The sequence below is a fragment of the Ursus americanus genome, chromosome 9 (assembly GCF_024610735.1).
Source record: "Ursus americanus isolate L20-20 chromosome 9, mUrsAme1.1.p, whole genome shotgun sequence".
Lineage (NCBI taxonomy): Eukaryota > Metazoa > Chordata > Mammalia > Carnivora > Ursidae > Ursus > Ursus americanus.
Window position 1 is genome coordinate 50,372,074 of NC_142135.1, and position 22,238 is coordinate 50,394,311.

The following is a 22,238-nucleotide window of genomic DNA, read 5'->3' on the forward strand; positions in this document are numbered from 1 at the left end:
TTCAAGGTCACCACTGATTGTCTCCATGCCCACTAGTCTGAAGGGGAATAAAACAAGGAGGACTGCACACAAGGGGTCCTTAGGAACCAGGAATGGAAATGGCATGCAGTACTTCCTTTCACATTACACTGGCTCAAATTCAGTCACAAAGCCACAAATACCTCCAACAGAGGCTGAGAAATAAAACCTTACTATGTAGCCAGAAAACAAACACAATTTTTGATGAACAACTGGTTGCTTCTCTCATAGATATATAACTTAAACATTTGATATTTTTTTAACTTGATGAAAAATGTTTATATTTCATTAAAATCCATTTATTTAGACAAGAAAACTCAGGCTCAAAGGAGTCCTATGACTTAATCTAAGGTCACAAGTTTATCTCATCTTTAACTACAAGTCTAACCTTTCTACCAGAAGTTTTCAGCATCCTCAGTGAAATACCAGAATCCTAATAAAGTAGTGTCTAGTTTGAATCAAATATCTCATGCTAACTTAAGTCAAAACTTTTTAGAGGTAATAAATGTATTATAGAAATTGAGAAAATGTCTGAGAAAGAAACCAATATTTCAGATACATAATAGGTACTCAATTATATGTTTTAAAAATTATTGTGACATTTTAACAAAGATAAATCCAGGCCCACATTGTTTCAATGGTGAGTTCATCCAAACATTTAAGGAAGAAGTAGTAACCGATTACATACAATATCTTCCCAAGAATATGAAAATAGATCACTTTCCATCTCATTTTGTGAGGCCACCGTTACATCAATACTAAAAGCAGACAAAGAAATTACAAGAAAAGAAAACTACAGACCAATGTCCCTCATGAACAAAGACACAAAATACAATACGTTAAATACAGAAATACATAAAATACATAAAAATCATGTTAGAACAAAGTGGTTGTATCTTGGAAATGCAAAGCTGGCTCAACATTCAAAAACCAATCAATATAACTCATCATATAAACAGGCTAAAAAAGTAAAACCATAAGGCCTTTTCAAAAGATACAGAAAAAGCATTTTACAAAATTCCACATCCATTCATACTAAAAAACCAAATAAACAGGATTTTTCTAAAAAACTTACAGCAAATATCATAATTAATGGTAAAAGACTGAATGTTTTCTCCCAAACTGGGGAAAAGCAAGAATGTCCATTTGCTCCTATTCAACATCGTATCAATAAGAAAGGAAAAGAAATAGGCATATAGATTAGAATGGAAGAAATAAAACTATCACTGTTTATAAACTGAATGATTATCTACTTAGAAACTCCTACAGAATCTAAAAAAAGGTACAGGTGGAGAACTCCTAGAATTATCAGAGAGTTACAAAATCACAAATTATAGGGTCAGTATATAAAATTCAATTATTTTCAATATACTAGCAATTAACAATTAGATATTGAAGTTTAAAAAGCAATATTATTCATACTAGCACTAAACAATGAAATACGTACTTATGAATTTAGCAAAATATGTGCAGGATATGCATGCTGTAAACACAAAACACTGATAAAAGAAATCAAAGGGAGCCTAAATTAATTAAGAGAAAGAACAAAGCTGGAGGTATCACAATTCCAAATTTCAAGATTTACTATAAAACTGTAGTAGTAACCAAAACAGTATGGTACTGGCACAAAAATGGACACATAAATCACTGGAACGCAAAAGAGACCATTCTTATATGGTCAATTAACCTACAACAAAGGAGGCAAGAATATACAATGGGGAAAAACAGTCTCTTCAATAAATGATGCTGGGAAAACTGGACAGCTACATGCAAAAGAATGAAAGTAGACCACTTTCCAACACCATACACAAAAATAAATTCAAAATAGATTAAAGACCTAAATGTGAAACCTGAAATCATAAAAATCCTAGAAGAGAACACAGGCAGTTATTTCTCTGACAGGGGCCACAGCAACATTTTTCTAGATATGTCTCCTAAGGCAAGGGAAACAAAAGCATAAATTAAGTATTGGGACTACACCAAAATAAAAAGCCTTTGCACAGCAAAGACCATCAACAAAACAAAAATACAATCTAATGAATAAGAGAAGATATTTGCAAATGATATATCTGATAAGGGGTTAATATCTAAAATATATAAAGAACTTATACAACTCAACACCAAAAAAACAAACAATCTGATTAAAAAATGGGCAGAGGATCCGAACAGACATTTTTTCCACGGAAGACGTACAGATGGCTAAAGACACATGAAAAGATGCTCAACATGACTAATCATCAGGGAAATGGAAATCAAAATCACAATGCAATATCACCCCACACCAGTCAGAATGGCTAAAATCAAAAAGAAAAGCAATAACAAGTGTTGGCAAGGATGTGGAAAAAAAGGAAACTTCATGCACTGTTGGTGGGAATGAAAATTGGTACAGCCACTGTGAAAAACAATACGGAGTTTCCTCAAAAAATTAAAAACAGAAATACTGTATGATCCAATAATTCCACTACTGAGTATTTACCCAAAGAAAATGAAAACACTAATTCAAAAAGATACATGCACCCCTATGTTTATTACAGCATTATTTACAATAGGCAAGATATGGAAGCAACTTATGTGTCCATCAATGGACAAATGGATAAGGAAAATGTGATGTGTACACACACACACAGCTATTATATAGCTACAAGAAAGGATGAGATCATACCATTTTCGACAACATGGATTAACCTAGAGGGTGTTATGTTAAGTGAAATAAGTCAGACTGAGAAAGACAAACAGCATATGATTTCATTCATGTGGGAGATCTAAAAAACAAGACAAATGAAAAAAACAAACAAAAGGCAGAATCAGACTTACAAGTATAGAGAATAAACTGATGGCTGCCAGAAGGAAGGAGTTGGGGGTAAAATGGGTAAAGGGTGATACAGGCTTTCAGTTATGGAATGAGTAAGTCCTGGGAATAAAAAGCCCAGCATAAGGAATATAGTCAATGATACTGTAATAGTATTGTACGGTGATAGATGATAGCTACACATGTGGTGAGCACAGAATAATGTATAGAGAAGTTGAATCACTATGTTGTACACCTGAAATTTTTTTTAATTTAAATTCAATTAGCCAACATATAGTACATCATTAGTTTCAGATGTAGTGTTCAATAATTTATCAGTTGCGTATAACATCCAGTGCTCATCACGTCATGTGCCCTCCTTAATGCCCAACACCCAGTTACCCCATCCCCCAACTACCTCCCCTCTAGCAACCCTCAGTTTGCTTCCTAGAGCTAAGAGTCTCTCACAGTTTTTCTCCCTCTCTGATGACTTCCCAGTTTTCCCTCCCTTCCCCTATGATACTCTGCACTGTTTCTTATATTCCACATGTGAGTGAAACCATACAATAATTGTCTTTCTCTGATTGACTTATTTCGCACAGCATAATACCCTCCAGTTCCATCCGCATTGAGGTATATGGTAAGTATACCTGAAATTAATGTAACATTGGGTGTCAACTATACATAAAATTTTTTTTTAATATAAATATGTTCATGTGTTAAAAGACTTTATATTATAAAGACATCAAAATACTCCAAATGGATAATAAATTAAATGCAATCTCAGTAAAAAAATCCCAGCATGATTTTTTTTTGCCAAGAAACTAATTCTAAAATTAATTAATTAATTAATTTATTTATTTAGAGAGCATGAGCAGTGGAAGGGGCAGAGGGAAAGAGAGAAAATCTCAAGCAGACTCTGCACTGATCATGGAGCCTGATGTGGGGCTCAATCTTATGGTCCTGAGATCATGACCTGAGCTGATACCAAGAGTCAGATGCTTAACCGACTGAGCCACCCCAGTGCCCCTAATTCTAAAATTTATATGTAAATACAAAATAATTAGAATTGCCAAAACGATTTTGAAGAAAACAATAAATATCTCAATATCTAATTTCAAGGCTTAATATAGAGCTACACTAATTAAACAGTGTAGTATTAGAGAAAACAATGACACGCAGGTCAATGGAACAGAATAAAGTCCAGAAGTAGATCGACACATATATGGTTAATTTATATTTTATAAAGAGGTAAGTGCAATTTTACAGAGAAATGATAGTCTTTTGACACATGGCTCTGAAACAATTGGACATTTATCTGTCTTCAACTTATATCTTATACCCTTCCCAAAAGTTAATTCAAAATGGATCAAAGTCCTATATGTAAAATGTAAAACTATAAAGTTTGTAGAAGAAAACATAAAAGAAAATCTGCACCATTTTATGTTAGACAAAAAAGATTTTAGATCCAACACCAAAAGCATGACTCATAAAGAAAAAAATCAATAGACTTTGTTAAAATCTAAAACATTTGCTCTGCCAAAGATACTCTTAAGAGAGTGAAGAGACAAGCCATACACTAGGAGGAAACATTTGCAAAGCACATATCTCACAAAGGATTTATATCGAGAATTTAAGAATAATTTTCAAAACTCAATAATAGGAAACCAAATAACCCAACTTTTTAAAAGTTTTTTAAAAAAATTTTAAATAATCTGTACACCCAATGTAGGGCTCAAACCTATAACCCCAAGATCGAAAGACACACACTCTACCAACTGAGACAACCAGGCTCAAACAACCCAATTTTTAATAAGTGAGAAAATATGTGAACAGAAATACCTTCACCAAAGTAAATATAGGGATGCCAAATAAGTAGATAAAAAGATGCTCAGAATCATTAGTTATTAGGGAAATGTAAATTACAACCTCAGTGACATACCACTACATATACATACCACTACATACCTATTAGAATAGCTAAAGTCAGAAAAGCTGCTAATAATAATCACTGTGAAGGAGTAGGCAACTGCAATTCTCATACACTGCTAGTGAGAATACAAAATGGTACGGTGGCTTTAGAAAATAGTTTGGCATTTTCTTATAAAGGTAAACATACACTCACCATATGCTCTGATAATATAATCAATCCTAATTATTCACATCTGTATTTGTGAGTTTGCCCACTTGCTGAAATTTATTTATAACCCCAAATCAATACTTGTGGGACTTTTGCAGCCATCCAATGACATGCGCAGAACAATGAAAAACTAGACTAAGCCAACATTCCATGTTCCTAGCTGAGAATGAACAAGGTGGTTCTCTGGATTCTTGTTTTAACTCTCATATTGCAAATAAACGTCCTTTTCTTGGTTTATTTAGTTGTGCTTTTTTTTTGTTTTGTTTTTTTGGTGTTTTTTTTTTCCATTTTTGTGCTTTTTGTTGGTGATTCTGTGGTTTCAAATAGCATCCAAGTGTGTAATGCTTAAGTGCCGTTTATAGTATTTCCAAACACAAGAAAGCTAGGATGTGCCTTATGGAGAAAATACATATGTTAGATCAGTTTCATTCAGCCATGAGTTACAATGCTGTTGGCTGTGAGTTCAAGGTTAATGAATCAACAATATATATTAAATAAGGTGTTTTGAAACAGAAAACACACATATAACAAGGTTACATATTGATCAGTTGACAAAACTGTCATTGTGGCCAGAGGCTCACAGGAACATAACTCTGCCTTTCCCCTAGGAGCAATGTCTCATTACTTCACTAATTCAATGTTCAAGGTGACTTTATAGAACATTACTAGAACAAGTAATGAGAATTGATTGTGACACTCCTAGGTATTTTCCCAAGATAAATGAACACTCAGATTTAAACAAACATCCATATTTAAGTTTGATAACAGCTTTTTCATAACTGTCCTAAACTAGAAACTACCTATATTACTTTTCTGTTACTATCATAACAAACTACCACAAAAGTAGCTAATTAAGCAACAAGAATTTATTATCTCACAGTTTCCATAGGTTAGATGTCCAGCACATTCTGCTTAGTTTCTGCTTAGAATCTCAGAATCTCTCACAAGGCTACAATCAAGGTGTTGATAAAGCTCATTTCCTTTCTGAGGATTCTAGGGGAAAATACAGTTCCTCGTTCATTTAAGTTGTTGGAAGCATTCAATCCATTGCAGTTGTAGGACTGATATTCCTGGGGTTTTTTGTTGGCTATTAGCTGAGGGCTATTATCACCTTTTAGGGTTAGCTCACATCTCCCTTCCTCTATCTTCAAAGCCAACAACAGCAAGCCAAATTCTTCTCACATTATATGTTTGACTATCTCTTCTGCCTTCCTCATTTACTTTTAAGGACCTGTGATTACACTGGACTCACAAGGATAGTCTTCCTGTTTTAAAGTCAGCTAATTATCAATCTTAATTCCATCTCTGATCTATAGCACCAATTCCATCTACAAATATTCCCTTTTGCCATGTAATATATTCACTAGCTTAATATCAAGGGGCAAGGGTCAGGGGAGCCCAAATCCTGCCTACCACACTAAGCAAAAGTCCTCCAACTAGTGAATAAATAAACTATGGTACATCCATACAGTGGAACACTGCTCAAGAATAGAAACGAAAAAGCCACTGATACATTCAACAGTATGGATGCTAAGTGAAAGAAGGCAGATCCAAGAAGGTTACATATTGTGTGTGCCTATTTATATAGAAAGCTAAAAACAGATCAGTGGTTGCCTGGGTTAGGGGTAAGTAGAGGTTTTGACTACAGAGGGGCAGCATGAGGGAGTTTTTGGAGGGAAATGTTATGTATCTTGACTATGATTTGGTCAAAACTCAAAGAATTGTAAACCAAAAGAATAAATTTTTCTGCATGCAAAGTTAAAAATAAATTTTAATAATTATTCTGTTTGAGGCACCTGGGTGGCTCAGTTGGTTAGGTGTCTGACTCTTGATCTCAGCTCAGGTCTTTATCTCAGGGTTGTGAGTTCAAGCCTCATGTTGGGCTCCATGCTGAGCATAGAGCCTACTTAAAAATTATTCTGTTTGTTACTGATACTCTTCCTTTGCTTTCAAAGTCCTTACCCTTTGACTTAGTAGGTACAACACCAGTATAAAGACATGTACCATAAGAGAGTAAGTTTCGTCAGAAGAAAGATGGGTTTTTCCTGGCTTAGAGACGAATAATCTTAGAAGGAGAAAGGCCACTTTTCCTCAGTTTCTTTTTCTATTCATAGGACCCACATTCTTTACCAAATGCCTCAGACCAGTTCCACCAAACTGTTCTCATCCTAATGTCAAGGTCATGCAAAGAATCTGCATAATTCTAATCAACTTTGGTCTCCACATGTTTTTCTTCTTTTCAAGCCATTACAACACTTACCTGTGCTTGACCAGGAATAACCCTTGGTAGCCAGACTCCAAGCACTCTCTAAAAATCGAAAAAGAATATGTGGTGAAAATTACTCTGAAGTTTCTTCTAAAAGGAAATAGGTCATTGAGATAATTTTTGAAATCATTTCTGAAAACTCCCATACTAGTTTCTCTCCAGGTCTATAACCGGTAGTGTGGCTACAGAGGGGCAGGAGTTGCCAGATTTTAGGCAGGGATTAAATGAAATTCCTATGATGTGACCCAACAGTTGACTCCTCAGATGCTCACCAGCCATGGAGGGCACCACTATCCTAACAGCACAAACCTCCACGCAGATAGCGGTTGTGCTGTTTGCTGGGGACAAGATTTCTAGTCTCAGGCCATCATTCTGTATCAAGCTTGACTTAATAAGGGAAAGAGAGAGATAAAGAAAATAAAAATTCACCTACTAAACTCCATGACTGAAAGGCCTTCGTATTATTGAAAGGGTGTTGTCCTCACAAAGAAGGAAAGCTGAAATGGAGTTCCGGGGTTATAGTATTTCCTCATATATAGTTGCCAGAGGAAATTGATCTGAAACCTCCTAAACCTTGATTAGAATTTCCCTCCATTCAAGCTTTATTAACTCATTCTAAAACTTTCAATATTTTCTGTGGAATTTTCTGCGTATATATAGAAGACAGAGCTAATGGGTCTTTAATTGTCGGTTTCTTCAAAATTTGCAAAAAGGTTAACACAGTGGGAGTTTTATAGATACAGACTGGTCCTCAGCCTCCACATTCCCCCTCATTCCCATATCAGAAACCAAACCTTCTGCTGAGAAATAGTCACTCAGTAGCTCTAGCTTCATGCTCTGAGAGAAGCATCATGATCCTTGCTCTAAAATAACCTTAATGCAGGATCACAGTTCTGGTAACTGCGTTTCATGCTTGTTCCTAAGCATCACATTTTAGTTTGTATGCCTCCATTTCTTATGTCTGTCTTTCTAGCTTGGTTGCTGTTCCTGAATTCCTCTTCTGGTAATACACTAATCCATACACTAATCACCTATTAAGGTAAGGGTATTTTTTCCTAAGTGCCAGGCTGGCATTTAAAGAGCTTTTTATCCAGTGATAGATTTTTTTGGGTGCTTATTGCAAGGACTTCTGCAAATTGCTCTTTCTTGCTAGATTTTCATTTCTAATTTCTCACCCTCCCTCCCAATGGAATATCCCTCTTTTTCATTTTGCCCCGTTTTCCATCTCCCTTCCAACTGTTTACTGCAGTTTATCATTACCATTAGATTTTGTTAAAGAGGAAATTAGGGCAATTTGGTGTCTGCGTTGTCTGGGAACTGATGCATTATAATGAACCCAGTAATATCACTACCAGAATGAGGACGGGGCTCTATGTGCTGAGTCTGGATGAGACTATGACCAAAGGGAACACAGTTGAGATGGCACTGAGCAGTGAGGTCTTGGGTAAGCTCCCTTCCCACCTCTGAAGAAATTAATGTAATTTCATTTCCCTATCCCTTTCCCTCCAAGTCTTCCCAATCTCTTTAAGAACTTAATCTCTACTTAGACAGTATTATTTGTTCCACTCTCAAAAAAAAAAAAAAAAGTGCAAGCAGCATTATAGAATTGCATTTTTTCTTATAGATCCACTTTTACTAGGTAAGCTCAAGAAGCTAAGATAGGAAATGTGCTCAATTTAAACTCTGGGATGGGCACAAACTTTGCCTCCTATGTAGGGTAAACCTTCACCTTACACCGGCAAATGTATCCCACTTGCCCCAAAGCATAAGTAGGTACCAAAATAAATCATAGAAAACTAAGATGAAAGGTTCATCACTCATGCCCAATCCATGTGATTATTTGTTTATGTACATTTATGTGTGTATAAAGTACTAAACCCTGACCACCTCACTAAGTTCCCAGATATTTACCACAATGTAATGAAAGTTATGATATAGTAGCTCTTGAATATGGAATATTTAACTCAAAATTCACTTATTTATATCAATCTCAGTAACACAAACAAGGGAGGAAAGCTTCAATTTTCCTGTCCTATATCTTCCTCCATCCAACTAGATGATCCCCTGGCCATTGCATTGTTCTACCCATTCCTCTGCACAGCCCCAAATGGCAATCAATACAGTCAGCTGGAGGTCTCTACCATTATCTGCACATTTTTTCAGAATCAAAGACTTGCTGTTTCTCTACTGACCACCTGCCCCCTGGCTTTATTATTTCTAGCATTTTCACTGTTCAACTAATGACACAAATTAAAATTCTTGAATCTTCTTTCATTTCTCTCTTTCTTTTGCTTATCCCACACACACTCACTTAGTCAACTTTAAAAACATGCTCCTCAGTCCATTCTTTATTTTTATTCCCATTGCTACTACCTTGGTCTAGGTCCTTTGTAGTCTATTCTTTGGACATTGAATAACCTCCAAAACAGTCTCCCTGGCTTCAAGGTTTTTATTTTCTTTAATTAAAGATTTATTTATTTATTTGAGAGACAGAGAGAGAAAGAGAGCTCGCACCCACGTGAGGTGAGGTGCGGGGGAGGGGGGCAGAGGGAAAAGACCCCCAAGCAGACCACCCTCCCCCAAGTCAGGAACCTGAGGCGGTCTTTATCGCAAGACCCAGGAGATATGATAAGTCCATACCAAGAGCTGGACGCCCAACCGACTGAGCCACGCAGGCTCCCCCTGGCTTCAGTTTTATTTCACTCCCCCATCAGTCATCCCAGTTTACCACAGGCAGACTGGCTTTCCTTCCTTTCTAATAAATGGAAGAGATTTAGAAACAGAAAGTTTTCAGTGACTCACAACAGAAAATACTCGATATATATTAGTGAAATGAAAGAATAAGTATTACTCAGAGTATCTATCATGGCACTTTGCATGTGAGAGGCACTCAATAACTAGAATAAATTTTCCAACTGATGTTAATTTTTTAACAGATCTTAAAAGACAAGGTCTGAGTGTATAGAAATCTAAATATTTTCCTCATAAGGAAGGTAATCAGAATCAGCTCTTAAAACATGCCTGAACAATATTCCAGCAATGCTCATACATCTTTGAAATGATCCCTTTAGAGGGATTTTACTTTACTTCTAACTTTATCATTTTCAATGAGTTCATGCTCTGCTTAGTTTCATTCAAGGTTTTCCGCAAAGTGAAATCTCCTACAGATTCAAATGTTTCCTCCTAACTCCTGATTCTTTCTGTAACATTTCAGGCATGTCACCATCAGAGCCTGTGTTAAATACAAATACACACATACATATGCATACGCACATGTATTTAACAAAGGAATTAACTTTAAAAACATAAAAGTAAAGTTTCATGCTTATTGCAATATTTCATTTCTTAAGTATTCTTTAAAATTTAAAAGTTGAGTAGTTTTACTTATTTTCAGAGTAAATTAGAACTGAAATCCCTCATTAGAATTCTAAATTCCTAAAAGTCAAAACATAAAAATGACACTAAACCATTTAGTCTATTAGGCAGTTTAATAATTGCTAAAGCCAATTACTTGGGTAATATAAATCTCAAAAAGTGAGTATCAAGCATAAAAACAGAGGAAACAATAAAACTACCCAGCAAGGACAGAAAGTGATTTTTAAAAAATCTCTTTTCTCAATTTTCATGTTACAGGCTATGCCAGTCATGTTTAATAGTTATATAATTTTATCTCCCTAACCAGCAATGACCATTCGCTCAGTGAAGAACGAGATCCACACAAAGTGAAAAACAGTGTGAATGGTTTTCTAAGGTAAAGTTCCTTGAACAAAGTTCATTTAAGACCATTTACTACAACAGAGGTAGAAAACTGTTTCCATTATCCACATAAACCAGCACTGCTGCTGTTAAGTCCAAAGCATCGTTGCCAAGAGTGATGTGAGTCATTAAGCCCCAAGCAGATGCCAAGACTCGGAAGACCCAGGGCATTGCACACTGTTCCAGTGTACCACAGCCCATAACTTCTAGGCAATCAAAGGTCAAATGAAGAGAGCGAGTCTACTATTTGGCGCACACACTCAATTTTTCTGTCTTCCCTGGTGGTCAATAGCATTAACCTGAAATGCAATGCATTTTATACAGAACTTGCCATAGGAAGCATGATTCCTTTAGACAAAACTGGAAAGTGAATTGCCTCTAACATGAATAAGTTGCTACTGCATGCCAATTTACTCCTTTGGAATGATCATGGATGCTCTATTTTTAGTGAAAAGAGACCTAATAATTTCACTAGTCCCAACCCTAACATCGGCACAATCTGGTCTCCATACAAACAACATGAATGCAGAGAACGTCCAGTCAGAAAGAAGCACAGAACCTTGTCTTAGCTCCTCCCGGACAGAGCCAGAAGGGATGGGGTATGAAAGGGAGAACCACAGACTTCTCTTTGCAAGCCGCATCCTAAATGTGAGCTAGAGGAATGAATATTTATTATGCTGACTTTCAAAAGGAAATATTTAAAATTTAAGAAGTGATGAGACAGAAACAGAATGGCAAACATACTAAAAGCCATCCCATAATTGAATGGTTTCTAGTATCCTCAGTCTCTCCCTCTGAAACTTTTCCCTTTCTCTCTTCAAACAGGTTAATTACTACTTTATTAAAAAACAAATTTCAACTCATGTTACTAGTAGTACTAACAACCCTTCTCTCTGTTTCTAACACTCGAATTCCGCCTTCTTTTATGCCCTCTTCCCTCACTGTTTTCTCTTAGAACTCCATATTCTAGCCATACCAGACTAGGGACAATTTCCCAATGGCGCCCACTCTTTGATTCCTGGCCTTTGCAAATGATGTTCTCCCATTTAAAAGGTTTTCCATGCTCACCTTCATTTCTTAACTAATTCATAATCAAATCACTTCCTCGTCCAGACCTATTATGACTATTCAGTTAGATTCAACTTCTCTATACTTCAGTCGTATCCTATCTTTATTTCTATTTGATCATTTTTCTTGCTGCATTTTACTTGTTGTTATTACTTGACTCAAGATTATTTTCTCCTTGAAGATGAGAACTGTCTTTCATCTCTGTATCCCTGGCCTGAGCATAGTTCCCAACATGCAACACTTACTACTGAATACCTACTGAATAAATAAGTACATAAGTACTTATAAGTAAATAAATAAAATGTATCCAAAGCAATGATTTCACTTTTGATCCAGAAATTTAGTCTCTAGGAATTTACCTAAAGTAGTCAATTATGGAACTACACAAAGATGTCGGTACAAATAAGGGACCTAATTCCATGGTACTGTCTTAAATCTTCAGCTTGGTGGTGGGTATATGTGTGTCTTCTACATTTTTCTTTATGTATTTTTATATGTCTGAAATACACCCTAATTTTTAAAATTAAAATAAAAATATAAGGATATATATAAAAAGCCACACATGAAAATATTTACAACCGTGAACAATTAGGAAAAACAAAAGTACATTTTAATAGAATATGGATAAAACTGTGATATATGAATATAAATTCAGTCTACATATGTATTTAAAAGGATAGTTTAGATGTCTTTCATGGAAAAATGACCACAATATATTATCCAGGGGGGAAAAACAAGCAGATTACAAAATACAAATTATATTATGACCCCATTTATTTTAAATTGTGTGTTAATACAAAAGATACCTTAGAGAATTTTTTTTCTAAAAGATTCGCTTGTGATTCATTCTGGGTGGTAGGATTTCAGGATATATACATATTCTATGCTAAGTACAATTTAAATGTTTTAAAAATAACTTATTTTAATAGTCACAAAAATGTTGTTTTCATTTAGAAAACAATTCCTCAAAATACTAAGTAATCATTTTTTACATTTCTTTTCAAAATCAAAAGGAATCTAGAGGATGTTTATTACTATTTTTATTAGCTGATTTTGATCTTCTTTGTTTTAAAATAATTAATAATCTAGGGGCGCCTGGGTGGCTCAGTTGGTTAAGTGTCCAACTCCTGATCTCAGCTCAGGTCCTGATCTCAGGGTCATGAGTTCAAGCCTCAAAATTAAAAAAAAAAAAAAATTAAAATAGTTAATGACCTAGAGTTAAATAATAAGGCAAAGAACACACAACAAAACTTTATTTTTTAAAGATATATAAAATTTTTCATTCTTTCTTCTTTATGCTACAATCAGAAAGCAATAAAAAAAAAGGAAAGCAAAGTTTTTCTATGTTCATATATTTTCTACCCATATTATGGAAAGAGAAAGATGCAAGTGAAGAGAAAGGGGAAAATGAGGAGTTGATGAGACAGAATAAGGCTGACATATAAAGACTGAACAAGAATTCTCAAATTTATTCAGTCTCATTTCTCTTTGACAGTCTCATGAAAATCTGGATCTTCACCAGAGAAAAATGCCTATTCATATAGCATATGCATCTAAGTTCAGTGGGTCCACAGATTCCATGAAGCACATGCACACCTCAGAACAAAAATTATGACCTAGAGAGACAAGAAAAGCAGAGAACCGCACAGAGTTGGGCACCAAATAAAGAGAAACGAAATCTAGATGCAGATTATCTGTATGACAAACCTTTCTTATTGCTAGAAACTTTTAAATCAGAGAGTCTTTACAACTTCAGATAGGAATAGGCATTAGCATTTCTTGTCACTTATCTTAAAATATATTTTTTAAAGATTAATTCTAGATTCAGAAATGCAGATGTGAACACCTGCATGGAAGTTTTAATAATTATAAAAGATAAGAGCGTAGTAGGTTCACAGTAGATGACATTCTTTAAATGAAATTTTGTCAAGCCAAGCTTTGTGATCTTGAAAGTCTGGTTTCCCATAATGTAGTGCTGAAAACATTAGAAAGAGAAGCTGCAGGGGGGAGTTGAGGGAGAGGGGTTGAAGTGTGAGGAAAAGACAGAGGAACAAGACAGAGGATCAAAGGAGAAGACAGCTCAAGCAACTGAACTATCTCAACTTTAATCAGAATTTAATTTTTTAAAAATTGAAAGGGAAAGTAGACAATCTTGCAAAACGACATCTGTGGGCTAACTTTAATAATTTACATCTAAAGAACAGTTGTCAAATTTATTCATACTATAACCTAAAGAACTAAAAGTTTGTGTGTTAACAAACTTTTTTATATGCTTAATTTGCTTTTCCGTCTGTAACTAATCTATTCTTTCTACTGTGTCCCACATTATTTATGTAACTAAATACCCAATCTAACCTAAAGTTTAGTCTGATATCAAAAAAGAGCCCTTCAGGATTTATTCAGTCTCTTAGATAAAAATGGTCAGTCTTGGGGCGCCTGGGTGGCTTAGTCAGTTAAGCATCTGGCTTCGGCTCAGGTCATGATCCCAGGGTCCTGGGATTGAGCCCCACATTGGGCTCCCTGCTCCTCGGGGAGCCTGCTCTCTCTGTCCACTTACTTGTGCTCTCTCTCTCTGTCTGTCAAAAATCTTAAAAAAAAAATAAAGGCCAGTCTTGCAAATAACTTTCCTCCAACTGCTTCTCTTTGTAAGACAAGACAGTTATATTGTTCACATGCTCTGGACTAAAGGCAGCGGGACAATCTAGAATTCTGGAATGTAGATTCCTTACCAACCTACTGTCAGGTTCCTCTGGTCTCCAATATAAAAGTTGGTCCCTGGTAAACTTTTGGTCCATTCTTCTTTGCTTGGACCCTGTTTCTGTTCAGAGGTCAGATCCAGAAAGTCTCTTCTTATCTCCTGCTGGTCCTAAAGATAATTCTAAGGTCTAACTTTGATCCTACTCCTTCCTGGCACAGACAATCCATCCCATGGCCATGACTGAAGAGCCACGCTGCTAGACCAGTGCTTTTGGGTCTCTCCAAGCATGTTTTCAGTGATGTGACATAGGTCAAATCTAGCTTCCTCCCAGAGTTGCAAACAAGGGCACAGAGACCTGTCCCCTCTGTACTTGGTGATATCTTTATTAATCTGACATACTACCACTCTAGCTTGAAGGCTGAAGAACAGAAATAGACACCTCTGCATTGACCATTTCACATGCTACTTTGTCTCTCTCTCCTTCCCACAAGCATTCAACACTGGGAAAGGGAGTTCTCCCCTTTTCTCCTTCTTCTTCTACTTATCCAAATTTTCCCTATCTAAAACTCAGTGATCTAGCTTGCCAAACAATGCTTCTCTCATGTTTAAAGGAATACAAACTTCAACCAGTTCACCAAACAATAGCCTGGCTTGCAAGGCAAAGTATATGATACAAAAACCCTCTTTTTGAATTTCAGAACCTGAAATGTCTTCCTGGATTTCATGGGTGCTTAGGTGAATAAGGGTGAAGGAAGGCTTACAAGGTCAAAAAAAGGAATCATATAAAAATTTAATCTATTAATGCTGTTCTATATTCTAAGTCAACTCTCCATGGTCCATCTGCACAATTAAGTAAAGCACCCTTTAGTAGCAAAAGTTAATTTATAGGAAGCATTGACCAAAAGTAATAGAAGTGATACCAGCACCTGTCCCCTTCTCTACTTTCCTGCCCCCAGCTCCAAGGTATGCTGGGATGGATGGAGTACACAGCTAAAGCAAAGATCATTGTTTCTCCCGAAACATAGTTCAGCTTCTAACACTTTCCATTCCGGGCCGGGGAGATCCAGTGGAGCTGTGTTGAGTCTCAGGGCATCACCTTGACTGGAGGCAGAGGAACAATTAACACGATTTGAATTAGCCTCAGTCAATGTGCAAAATTACATAGTCCCTCTCCCCCTGTCTGCCTGCCAGAGCGGAACCTGTTTTTATAGTTCTCTCTCTCCCAAGGCTCTTATAGCAGAATTATTTCCTTCCGAGACTCAGGAAGAAGAGACTCATATTGTCTATTAGCTCAACTACTTTATCTTACTTAGAAAGACAAGTTTAATAAATCAGAACATTCTTCTATCTGAATCCTGTCTACCAATACTATGTTATCTTTAATTCATGAGTGTATGTACTATCTGAACTTTGAACAGTAGGATGGCCTTGACTATTTTTTTTAATCTCTAGGGGAAAATTCCCATACACAAATTAAAATCCTATTTCACCTTTTTCATCCCAACTCTCAAACTGATATATTCACACACAGAATCTTTAGAAATCAAAGAAGGTAAAAGAGATTAATGATGGAGAGCAGAGAAAAAGAAGGCAAAGTTCAAGTCTCCTTTCCTAACCACCCTAGGAAAACTGGATGTTCTGTGAAAGATGACATTTGAAAACAAAGTAAGAATGAAAAAACAATTTGCAGGTGTTGGGAATTGGGGCTAAGAGATGCTCCTATACATACCTAATAGTGAATGGAAAGAAGAAATGTTTTTTCTGGGTCAGGGTATGCTGGAAAATACTTCCAGGGGATATATCTTAGTCTGTATGAGCTGCTATTAATAAAACACTATAAACAGGTAGCTTATAAACAACAGAAATTTATTTCTGACTGTTCTGGAGACTGGAGAGTCCAAAATCAAGGCACTGATAAATTCGGTGTCTAGTGAGGGTCCACTTCCTCATTGATGGCTGGCTGGCTGTCTTTTCACTATACTTTCACATGGGGGAGGAGGCGTGAAATCTCTCTGCAATCTCTTACATAAGGGAACTAATACATTCCTTAGGACTGTACCCTCATGACCTTATCACCTGCCCCACCAACTCCTAATACTATCACACTGGGGATTAGGTTTCAACATAATCAATTTTAGGGGAACAGAAACATTCAGTCTGTGGCAGAATATTAGAGAAAAGAGATTCCAATTTGCTAGGATATGGTTTGCAAATTGATCATTACACCCAGAGATTTTGCTCCATAGTAATAGTGTTGTCATAGAGTAAGGTAAGTTCCCTGGCTTCTGGTGAAGTATTCTTTCAAAATATTTAAACTTTTCACTATCTTTTTCACTAAATCCCCGTGAAATTATTCAATTTAGTCCTTGCAAAGTATTATTTCATAAAATTTCTGAAAACACAAAACAGTTTAACGGCAACTTTTATGTACAGGTATCCCCTCAAGTATCTCTGAGCTAGTTGAAGGCATGTTAAGAGGTTTGCTATGTTATCGATCAACACCAACTGTTACACCTGACATATTGAGGGGAGAAGACGTGGAGGAGGAGAGAAAGAAAAAGGAAGAAAAGAACTAAGTAATAGAGAGAGAGTGGGAAGGACAAAGGAAAGAGGGAACAAAAGAACCGGGTGGGAGGAAGAATAAGCAAATGTTAGACAGACATAGCAATGCCTTCTTCTTGACTTACATGAAATAGTAAATCTTGTTTGTTTTTTTAAAGATTTTATTTATTTGACAGAGAGAGATACAGCAAGAGAGGGAACACGAACAGGGGGAGTGGGAGAGGGAGAAGCAGGCTTCCCACTGAGCAGGGAGCCCGATGCAGGGCTCGATACCAGGACCCTCGGATCATGACCTGAGCCGAAGGCAGACGCTAAACAAATGAGCCACCCAGGCGCCCCATGAAATAGCGTATCTTATATCAATCGCTGACAAAGAACTCCTCAGGCAGTAACTGACGGGACAGTGTGAAAAATAAATATCTTTTAAGACAACAGAATTCTGAATACTTGAGAAATGGTCAGATCTGGGTCTGAAGGAAATCCCTCAGATAACAGGTGTGCCCATAGCAGACCAAATCTCTCTTCACGAAGTAGTCCCAAATGTTTTCAATGCCTCATGTGGCTGGGGATACAAGCTGAAAATTGTCCAAATATTCCACATGTGCCACAGACGTCGTAGCTCTGGAAGCCTATTAATTCACAGTTAATGCTAAAAGAACTGATGCTACAAAACAAAGACATTTGTAGCCTGGGAGATATGTGTGTGCGCATGAGCACATGTGCATAAACATGTGCTCACATAAGAGTATGCAAGCAAAAGGATAGTTCTGGTTTTTATCACCTATTGTCTATAATATTTAGGAATTTTGAACAGCTGTCTTCTGATTACAAAAATAAAACAGTGATTAAGAAATTTTGAAAAATACAGAAAATCACTAAAAAAAAAAAAAAAAGAAACAAAAATCACCCATAATGCCATATGCAAGAAATAAGTACTATTAATATTTCGGTATTTCCGAAGATTTTTTCCCACTGGGATTATACTATGCTTAATATTTTATGAACTAGTCATTCACATAATATTAATCACCCTGTCATGAAGTATATGTTCTTTTACCATGCATTATTAATGCCTACAGGTATTCCCATCATACAGAGTTAAGGTCCTTTAATAATATTCCTTGGCTGTAAATGCAGGTTGTTTACATATTTTTTTATGTTTGCTATTAAATATTAATGGTCTAATTCACATCCATCATTATTTCCTTAGAGTAAATATTAAAAGATAAAATTGGTAGATCAAAAGACGTTTTCTTTTAAAATATTTTGATACATATTACCAAATTATTCTACACATGTTATGTCACTTTTACTTCCTTCTATAATGCGTAAGTCCCACTTACCTGAACTACTGACAACACTGGCTATCATTTTTCAAATTTTAAAATACAAAATACATAGATTTTTACTTTCTTTAATCAATTGTGAGGATAAGCAACTCCCATTCTTTTTTTCTAATTTGTACTGTTTTGTTGGTTCATGTCCTAACCATGTCTCTGTTATCTATGTTTTTATTGCTCATACATTCATGATTTTTTATAAAGATTCTTTATTTAATAGGAATACTCACTTTTGGGAGACTGGGGAAAATTTCTGGAAAATACATCAAGTTGTTTTTTATTGTAGTAAGGTCTTTTAACATGAGATCTACCCTTCTAACAAGTTTTCTTTAAAAAAATTTATTTATTTGAGAGAGAGAGAGAGAGCAAGTTGGAGGGTAGAGGGAGAGAATCTCAAGCAGACTCCATGCTCAGTGAGGAGTCCAACGTGCGGCTCGATCCCGTGACCCCAAGATCATGACCTGAGCCAAAACCAAGAGTCAGAGGCTGAACCAACTGAGCTACCCAAGCAGCCCTTAACAAGGTTTTGCGTGTAAAACACAGTGGTGTTAATTACAGACATGATGTTGTACAGCAGATCTCTAGAACTTACTGTTTTGCAGAACTAAAACTTACATTTTAATTTTTATCCATATGTTGACATACAAAAATTTTTAGTATTATGTAGGCAAATATGCCAATTACCATTGTTTTTACTTATTATGGATTATAATTTGATGTAGAGATCTTACTTTTATGATTAATAATGTTTTCAGCATCAACATTAGAATAAACTAAATTTTCTACTGGTCTCTACCATATTTTAAATTCTGATTACACGAAAGCCCATTCCTGACATCTTTATTCAGTCTCATTAATCTAACTGATTTGGTGCTAATCACATGCTATTTTGATTATCATGGCTCTGTTTTAATTTCAAGTGTTTGGTAGTACCTGTATACCTTGTTCTTCTTTTTAAAAAAGAAATGTATACCCTTCTCCCCTTTTTTGTTCTTCCATCACACTTTTGTATAACTTTAAGGTCCAAAAAATGTTTTGGAGGTACATAATGAAATTGAATTAAATATTAAAATTAATAGGATAAAATTAACATCTTTACAATATTCATACTTCCCATCCTGGAACATGATATACATTTATTTAATCAAGACTCTTTATTTTTAAAAAAAGACTCTTTAATATGTTTCAAGGGAAGTGTATTAGCTCTGTTTATAGAGGTTCTACACTCTTCTTGTTAATTTTTATTAGTTTTTGAACATACAGAAAATATTTTGAGAGACTTCCATGGACCAGGCAATGAGTTAATTTATTCCTAGATAAAGTTTTGCTACTAATGTGAATGAAAACTGCTCTTTATAATGTTTTGTGATCATTGCTGATTAATATAGCTCTTTATTTTTATATGTATTTTACAAATATTCAATTGCTTGTTAATCTTAATACTTTTGAGTTATTTCATGTTATCTGGATAACAAATCACATTATCTGCAAATAATGATAAGTTTGTACCATCCTTTCAAATATTTTAACTTCAAATTTGTATTTCTTTATAGTATTTGGTAATGGATTTCAGAATAGGATATGTATATTAGTAAGCTTTGAATTAACTATTGATTCAAACTATTAACTATTGATTCAAATTATTAATTCAAATTTTCATTCTTTATGTCTATGTTTTCTCTGTTTTACTTAATTTTTAATTATGAAATATTTTTTATTTCATTAGACTTTACAAGGAAGCAATTTTTTATATTAATCTACCACTTTTGTGATGGTTTTTCAAATTATTAAATTCTTCCTTTGCCTTATCATATATGCCTATGTTCTTCTTAATTTTTATTTTATGGACTTAAAAAATATTTTGAATAGGCCACTTATTTAATTTCATTTTCTTTCTTCCCATTTCAATAATAAAGGTTTTAAAGGTATGAATTTTTTAAATTATATGTATGAATGCATCTCCTAAATCTGTGGTGTTCAAAATGACATGATTTTTTAATTTCTAAAAATAGATTTAATTTCTGACCATGAGCTGCCTGCCTGCTTGGTACAAACAACTTTTTCAAGTTCCTTACTGTGTTAGACATTACAATGTTGGCACCCAATGAATCATGCTCCCAGTTTTCAAGCCTTGTATAGTTTTCTCCCATATTGATTCTGGGCTTGGACATGAGACTTTGGATATGCATCAATATGCATGATGTGAAAAGACGGTTGACAAGCATTTGTACACTAGGACTTATCTTCTTGGAACTTAGTCTCCATGCTCTTCTCCTGAAGAGAGAGGACATATGGAAATACATTCTCTGAAGGATAAAATACCACATGGAGAGCCAAGGTAGCCTGGCCAACCTCCCAGCTTAAAGCAGCTAACACTATGTGGAGTAATGAACCACCCAGTCAACCAAAAGAGTCATAAAAAATAATAAATGCTGTTATTTTAAGACCTAAGTGTTGGGAATGTTTGCTATGCAACAACAGAAAACTGAAATTTTTTCTGTTTAAACTTGATCTGACTCAATGATTTTTCTATTTAGCTAAGTTTCAGAGAAGATTATTGAGAAAGAAGATATTTAAGTCTCCATGTTTCAAATATGCCACCCCACCAAGAAAGCAGTAATGTCTACAGCTAAGTGAGGATTGGAAAGACTTTTTTTTTCTCTTTTGTTTTCGGTTGCAAATGAACCCTTGCTCCCTTTCAGTATCACTTTATTAGTGATCCAGTAGAAACATAGGACATGATTTATTAAATATCAATATTCTCAAAGTTCTTGTATGTAATTTTTAAATATCTTCTTTTGAAAATATAAGACATCATGCACAATATTTAACCAATGGTGATTAATTTGTTATGAACTTTTTAAGTAAATGAGAAATTTGTGTGCCCTCTCCTCAGAAAAATATTTCACAAAGAAACAAATTATTACATAAAATTTCAGCAGTTTCATGGATCTTCTGAGGCAAGATCATGGACTCAGTAAGGAAACTATGTAGTGATTTTCAAATACATTTGAGACAACTAATCTGTCCTCAGATAAAAGCTTACTAGGAAGAAAAAGCAAATAAAAGAATAAAAAAAAAGAGCTACCATTGTTGAAGCAAAGGTGGTGCCCAGTAACCCACCTGTTGCTTTCAGTCTTCCATTTACCTGCCCCCACACCACATCCCTCCACAGAGCACAGTTTGTAAATCACTGTTTTAAAATGACATGATAAAATTAAATACCTAGATGGGTGCCTGGGTGGCTCAGTTGGTTAAGCGTCTGCCTGCCGCTCAGGTCATGATCCCAGGGTCCTGGATCCAGTTGCGACTGGGCTCCTTGCTCAGTGGAGAGTCAGCTTCTCCCTCTGCCCCTCCCCCTGCTTGTGCATTTGGCTAGGGCACACGAGCACGCTCTCTCTCACACACACAAAAATAGATAAATAAATAAATAAATCTCTGAAAAAAAATTTTAAATACCCAGAAGAGAGAGAAATAAACATAATGGGGCTGGATCCAGAGAAGTTCTGACACAAACTAAGAGCAAGTATAGAATAAGGAGAGACTGGATTCACTGGAGTAAAGGTAAAAGAAAATACTGTGTGAATCACTGTGGACAGAGG

At 35.5% G+C, this 22,238-nt stretch overlaps 1 long non-coding RNA gene across 9 annotated transcripts in view; it reads right to left on the minus strand.

Moving 5' to 3' along the window:
- The window catches only part of LOC123797926 (uncharacterized), a 230,735-nt gene that overhangs the window by 33,180 nt on the left and 175,317 nt on the right, over positions 1-22,238 (minus strand). For 7 of the 9 annotated variants that reach the window (XR_015725810.1, XR_015725813.1, XR_006781125.2 and 4 more), the window contains exon 5: positions 7,207-7,254. The exons of the other annotated variants lie outside the window; for them this stretch is intronic. This is a non-coding gene — a long non-coding RNA (uncharacterized LOC123797926). The remainder of the gene's footprint in view (positions 1-7,206; positions 7,255-22,238) is intronic. 9 annotated transcript variants of the gene reach the window in all.